The 6073-nt window shown below is 38.4% G+C and overlaps 1 long non-coding RNA gene across 1 annotated transcript; it reads left to right on the forward strand.

Annotated features, from left to right (window-relative positions):
• The first annotated feature begins 400 nt into the window (after positions 1-400).
• Positions 401-4698, forward strand: LOC131574212 (uncharacterized). Its single transcript, XR_009276411.1, has 3 exons — positions 401-476; positions 3521-3814; positions 4633-4698. It is a non-coding gene; the product is annotated as an uncharacterized LOC131574212 (long non-coding RNA).
• The last annotated feature ends 1375 nt before the right edge of the window (positions 4699-6073 follow it).

The raw sequence follows: 6073 nt of genomic DNA on the forward strand, positions 1-6073 counted from the left end.
CCTGCCGGTGTAAGACATCTGAGAACTGGTATTTTGCAATTTGATATTTTGAAATTGGGTGCTTTTCATATTTTGGAACTCACTAGTTTACTATTTTGAAACGGAATCATTTTGGAATTTTGGAACCCCGTATTCTGGTATTTTGCAATTGGATTCCTTTGGAAATTTTCAACTCGGTGATTTGAAACTGCGTGACGCTGGTATTTTTGGACTTGTTCTGGTGTTTTAGAAGTGGGCATTTCTCTTCCCCTCCGCGGTTTGACAGGCTGGCACGGGGGGGGAGACGCGGGGAGCGCGGGGACGGCGGCAGGAGCCTCGGCGATAAAAGCTGTGATTGCGCATGCGTGGATGGCGTCAGCGCCGCAGGGCAGCATGGGTTTCATCGATAATTTTACCGACAAATAATATCCACATATTTGTTACTATGGCCTAAAGAAATTACTCACGTGAGACGCTTACGGCCGAGGTCACGTGGGGTAAGTTGAGATTCGGATGTGGGCTCTGGGATAGCCTTCCGCCCAGGCAGGGGAGGCCCGGTGATTAGCTTAGGACTAGACGAGACTAGTCCCGGGTGCTTCGAAGGAAGGTACGAGAAAGCTCAGGAGTAATAACTGTTTTATGTGTCCATCCGTAAGTTTTTGATTGCTGTAAAAGTGTTCTTTCCTATATGTATACATATGCATGCGTATATGATACCATTTGCAGCAATCAAAAACTGGTTAAGAAGACGCATAATTAATATTATGTGAAGTTAAACTTATCTAAATGATCTGTAATATGAATTGCCAAATGTACTAAATATATACTCTCATCCCAGAGTCTGTCACAGCTGATAAATCAATGGAAGATTGGAAAATCGTGTCCGGATAACGATTTTCCGAGCCCGCCGTAAAATCCGGCTGCTATATTAATTCACTAATTGCCAAGTCCGAATGGCCTGAATATTGTTTTGATGCGGAAAACTTCTGGGTTTATTGGTAAATTCTCTATCTAGGTAAAGTCAAGGCTTGGCCAGAGCCTAAGGTTTAAACTGGAAAGATGTCTCTTAAGTAATTTTCAAAGCAAGGGGTTTAAAATAGCAGCTATAGGGTGCTTAAAACACTGCAAACCTTTAAAGGCATTTGTATAAAACAAATGATCAGATGTCTTAGGTAATTGACTAATTAAACTATCCAGTAGTTAATTTAATCTGAAGTTTCTTTCATAACACTTAACTTTCAACCGTGACACATTTTCTTAGAATTTTGGAAACTAAAATAATAAAGCTACATTGGATTAGGTAAATGTAAATCTTTTTAAACAAGGAAAAGAGTAAAAACTAACACAAAAAAAAACTCTACATAGAAGCAGCTGCATAACTTACTGACCGAGATACATCTGTAGTTAGAAAACAAAAAAATCTCAAATGACACGTGTCTAAAAGGTAATTACACAAAGATATATCAAAATATGTATAAAGCTGCCTGTAAATACAATGACGCTTTATAGATAACGCTTATCGTAGAAACCTATAAATTTACACTATACAATGCATATGTCATCAGTAAGTGTCTGAGGAAATCAAGATAATATTTTTGAAACATTCCTGTCTTAATGACTAAAAATGAATTAAAGTGAAAAACTTTTAAATTTTTTGTAAATAACTATCATTATTTTTTTGTGCAACTTGTAGAAAACTAAAACTGCAGAGATTATAAGAAACGATAGAACTTCTAATGAAATCAAGGGTGTCACAAACAGCATTCACCTCTGTTCTTAAGCAGGTGTTCACCAGTGTTCTATCACAGCTGTTTCAGTTGTAGTTTTTTTCATCTTTCTAGGAAAATAACTATGTAGTTTAAACAAATGTCTTCAATAAGACATGAAGCAATTTAAATTTTAAACTTGTTAAAAATTAATTATGACAAAAGGAAGCAACAAAACTTAACGTTAAAAAATACCAAAGTTAGAACTGAAGTTAAAAACACTTAAATTTAAACATAGTGAAGTTTAACTTTGCTTAATTCTGTTAACACTTAATCTATATTAGATGAAAACATGACTTAATCTTCCTCTGTTATTATAAAAAAAGACAACTAAAAGTTTTGTACACGCTTCTTTGAACACAATATAATAGGAATATTGGTTCACGATAGAGATTATAGGGATGCAACAAATTTATCACCTTTCTATGTTACTTGGTTTTGAGAATAACCTATAATAACTGCAGATGTTATTAAAAATGCTTATTCGTAACAAGAATTTGCTTGGCCTATGTTTAAATTTATTAGGATTTTTAGAGTGCAGTTTTACTGGAAAAAAACCACAACACCACAGATTTGGTAATTTGCTATTCAGCTTTTGTAGTACTTTTCAGAAGCATTAAGTCTAGCTTTTTAACTTAAATTCAAAATCTAAATTGGTATATATGCTGTTATACATGTTTGGGGTTTTTTTTATAACAGAAAGACTCATATTAAAATTACCTTATTAAAATTGTAAAAAAATACCAAGCAAATGGGTAATATATGGTTAATATATCTTTGAGATTTTTGAAAACTATATTGATCTAAATCCACAATACACTTATTCAAATGAAAGGTTAAAAATGAAAGAAACTTCTTATTCTATCCTTTTTCTGTAGGGTTAATCATATGATTCTTAACTCAATTTTAAAGAAATGCATCTTGCAGAAATTAACTGTAATTTCAGTAATAATACTGGATCAGTCCATATCATACAATATTACATTATCAGTAGATGTATAGAGAAGATAACATTTTCAAAACTTTCATGTATTACGAATACTGAAACAGAAGAAAAATCTTTTAAATTTCTTAGCCCTGGCAAGCCTTGACTTTACCTGGATAGAGAATTGACAAATAAATCCAGTTTTCTGCATCAAAACAATATTCAGGTCAATTGGACTTGGCAATTAGTGAATTAATATAGCAGCTGGATTTTTACTGTGAGCTTGGAGAATTGTTATCTGGACATGACTTTCCAATCTTGCATTGATTTATCAGCTGTGGCAGACTCTGGGATGAGAGTATATATTTAGTACATTAGGTAATTCATATTACAGATCATTTAGATAAGTTTAATATCGCATAATATTAATTATGCATCTTCTTAATCACTTTTTGATTGCTGTAAAAGTTTTATTTCCTATATCTATACATATGCATGTGTTTTACTTTGGTTTTTCGTTGTCAGAACAAGACAGTGGATATTTTACCTTTGTTTATAAGAGAGGGGGAGGAAACGGGTTGCGGTTCAGAAGCGTGGAAACGCTATGTATGTATTTTAGATTTTGGAAAAAACGCAATATTGTATATCTATTGGAAATAATTCTTGATCGGTCCTTTTTAAACGAGTCTTTCACAAAGCCAGTTCCATCAATTATCAGGTATTCTTCTAACAGTACTCAAGCAAAGTTGAGAGAGAATTCTTTGGTTCCTGTCAAAGGTTCAGAAGCAAGAAGATAAAAAATTAATTTCAGTTAGTAATTTGGAGTAAAGTGTAGTTTCTGTATTCACAGGTTCAAAGCAGAAGTAACTGCCTAGCGAAGAACATGGAAACTCATTAGCTGCAGAGACGAGCAGACGGCCCAAAGAGCAGAAGAGCGAGCACGCCGATGTGAACCGTATCGAGACCGCAGTTGACGGCTGAACGCCTTTGATCCCGCATGACAGAGCGATGAACTTTGGGTTTCGTGTGAAAGAGTAGGAAAATCGATATTGTAAGGCCTCATTTGTTAAAGCGTGGTGTGAACTGTGTCAAGATTCAGAAACCTGCATGAGAGATAAAGTCCTTGAAGATGAAGGTGAATCAGGTATCCCCCTTGAGCTGTATCATTTTGGTGATCGCTTTGTGATGCGATTTCACCTGCGTCGCTTCTTTTAGTTAACTCAAAAGAAAGTATACCTTATCTCAGTGAAAATAGATTTTGGTATAATATTCAGTTTTTCTTTTTATTTATTATGTTCTATATAAAGAGTCAACATCTTATCGTAACCTTATATCAATCTTAGTCACACTTGATTGTGAAGAGTTTGAGTCATGAAATTTCAGATAGAGATTTATAACAACTCAGCTTTCAATTCAAGCAGTTTCAGCAGAAACTTTAAAGGAATTAGACAAATTAAGCTACTGGTTAAGTTAGCAACCTAGATCTATTTCTCTAGCTTTGAGTGGTCAGTTAACTGATGTTCAAAACTGGAGGCAGAGCGCTCTGTAGAACAGAGCAGCAGTTCTGTTGTTGGTGCGTAGGGCATGAGAGAAGGAAAAATAACCCTGAGTGAAAATTAATCAAAGAAAAGGTTTGAAAGATTTGGGTTGATTTTTTTTTTTTTTTTTAAAGAGCGGGCAAATGTTGGAGTCTGGAATACAGAGTGGGTGCCCTTGTTTCTGATACTTAGTTATAAGATCCAGAAAAACACTGAATTTCATATAATATGAAATTCATGAGCATGGTTTCATGGTGATGCATGAAAACAAATGTTAAAGTTAGATACAAAAAGCTAAAAGTGGAAGTGTGTAGATTAGAAAGTTTTTTTAAATCACTGGGTGAAAAAGTTTAGAGGAGATGAGATGGAGGATTTAGGGTGTTGTCTCTTGTCCCTTTTTCTTTCTTCTTCATGTTCTTCTCAGAGAGATCAGAGATGTTAAGAGAGACACCGGGGTTTCTGATAAGCCCCCGGAAGGGATAAGGCGAGGCACGTACTACACGAGAGGTACGAAAGGCACGGAAGGCACGGTAGAAAAGTGACACGACGCACCCCGGGATTGCTCTGTCCTGCGCACCTCAGCACTGTGAGCCAAAGTGAGGAATTCCCTTGAGGTAGCCTAAGGGGCCACAGCTTGGACCGCCACATCTCCAAAGCTGACTCAAAAATCCTTGGGCACGAGTGCTTACCTGGCACACCGCTTTCATGCCCCTCTGTAGGTCTTGGACTTCGACTTAGCTCTCATATGCGTGGGGACCAGAAGCCACGTGGGGCACAAGGGAAGGCCGCCTCACCGTCTGGCACGTTTCTGGCAGGCTGTTGTCTCTTGGACAGGTACAATAAAGAAAACCAAATATCAGTGCAAGATCTTAGCAGCACATCTGTGAAAACCCAACACTCACGGTCTCCTGACAATGGCTGGGTCCTTCGCCTGCATGCTTCAGCCCCGCTGGGATGCTGAGGCTTGCGGAGCGAAACTCTTCAAGCGGTATTGCTGTGGATCCGAACGAACCGCCGCCTCGATGAGGTTTGGGAGCCTCCCCGGTTGCGGATGAACGGGGACCCCGGGGTGGGCCGGGGCTGGAAACCCCTGGTTATCCCACACAAGCGGGACCTACGTGGCCACTATCTCTTCTCAACTGGCCCTAGAACACGGTGTACTGCCTGCACCTCTCGGGGTTCTGGCACTCTGCTGCTTTAGGATTCCTGCCTGCAGCTGACTCAGGGAAATGGGAGCGCTGTTAGGGCTGCTGTTTAGGGTTGGGGGTGGGGTACAACTGTATTCTACCATACCTGTACCCCTTATTTTCACTGTTTGTTCAGCCTTTTTTTTTTTTTTTGGAACTCTTGTGACAGATTGAGGGCACTGAGGCGGGACTGCCAAGATGGAATCAAAAGGGAAAAGCAGAAAGATCAGCCCTGCAAATCCACACTGGCTCACCTGTTCAGCTGCTGTTTCCTGGCAAAAAGCTTTGTCCCTCACCACCTCCTCTGAGCAATGCTCCAGGTCCAAGTGCATCCTGGTGCTCCCCCAGACCCTATGAGATGCTCTCACCTCATGTTGGAGGCTGAGATACAGAGTGTGTACCCTTGTTTTTAATATTTAGTTCTAGGATTCAAGGAAACATTGAATTTCATATAATACGAAATTCATGTGCATGTTTTCATGGTGACACATGAAAACAAATGTTAAAGTTAGATAGGAAAAGTGTAAATGTGTAGATTAGAAAGTTTCTTAAATCACTGGGTGAAAAAGTAGTTTAGAGAACAGGAGACAAGATGGAGGATTTAGGGTGTTGTCTCTTGTCCTTCTTCTTTCTTCTTCATGTTCTTCTCCTAGGGGTGTTTGGGTAGTAGTAGGTGAT

The sequence above is a fragment of the Poecile atricapillus genome, unplaced genomic scaffold (genome assembly GCF_030490865.1).
Source record: "Poecile atricapillus isolate bPoeAtr1 unplaced genomic scaffold, bPoeAtr1.hap1 scaffold_157, whole genome shotgun sequence".
In the NCBI taxonomy this organism is placed as follows: Eukaryota; Metazoa; Chordata; class Aves; order Passeriformes; family Paridae; genus Poecile; species Poecile atricapillus.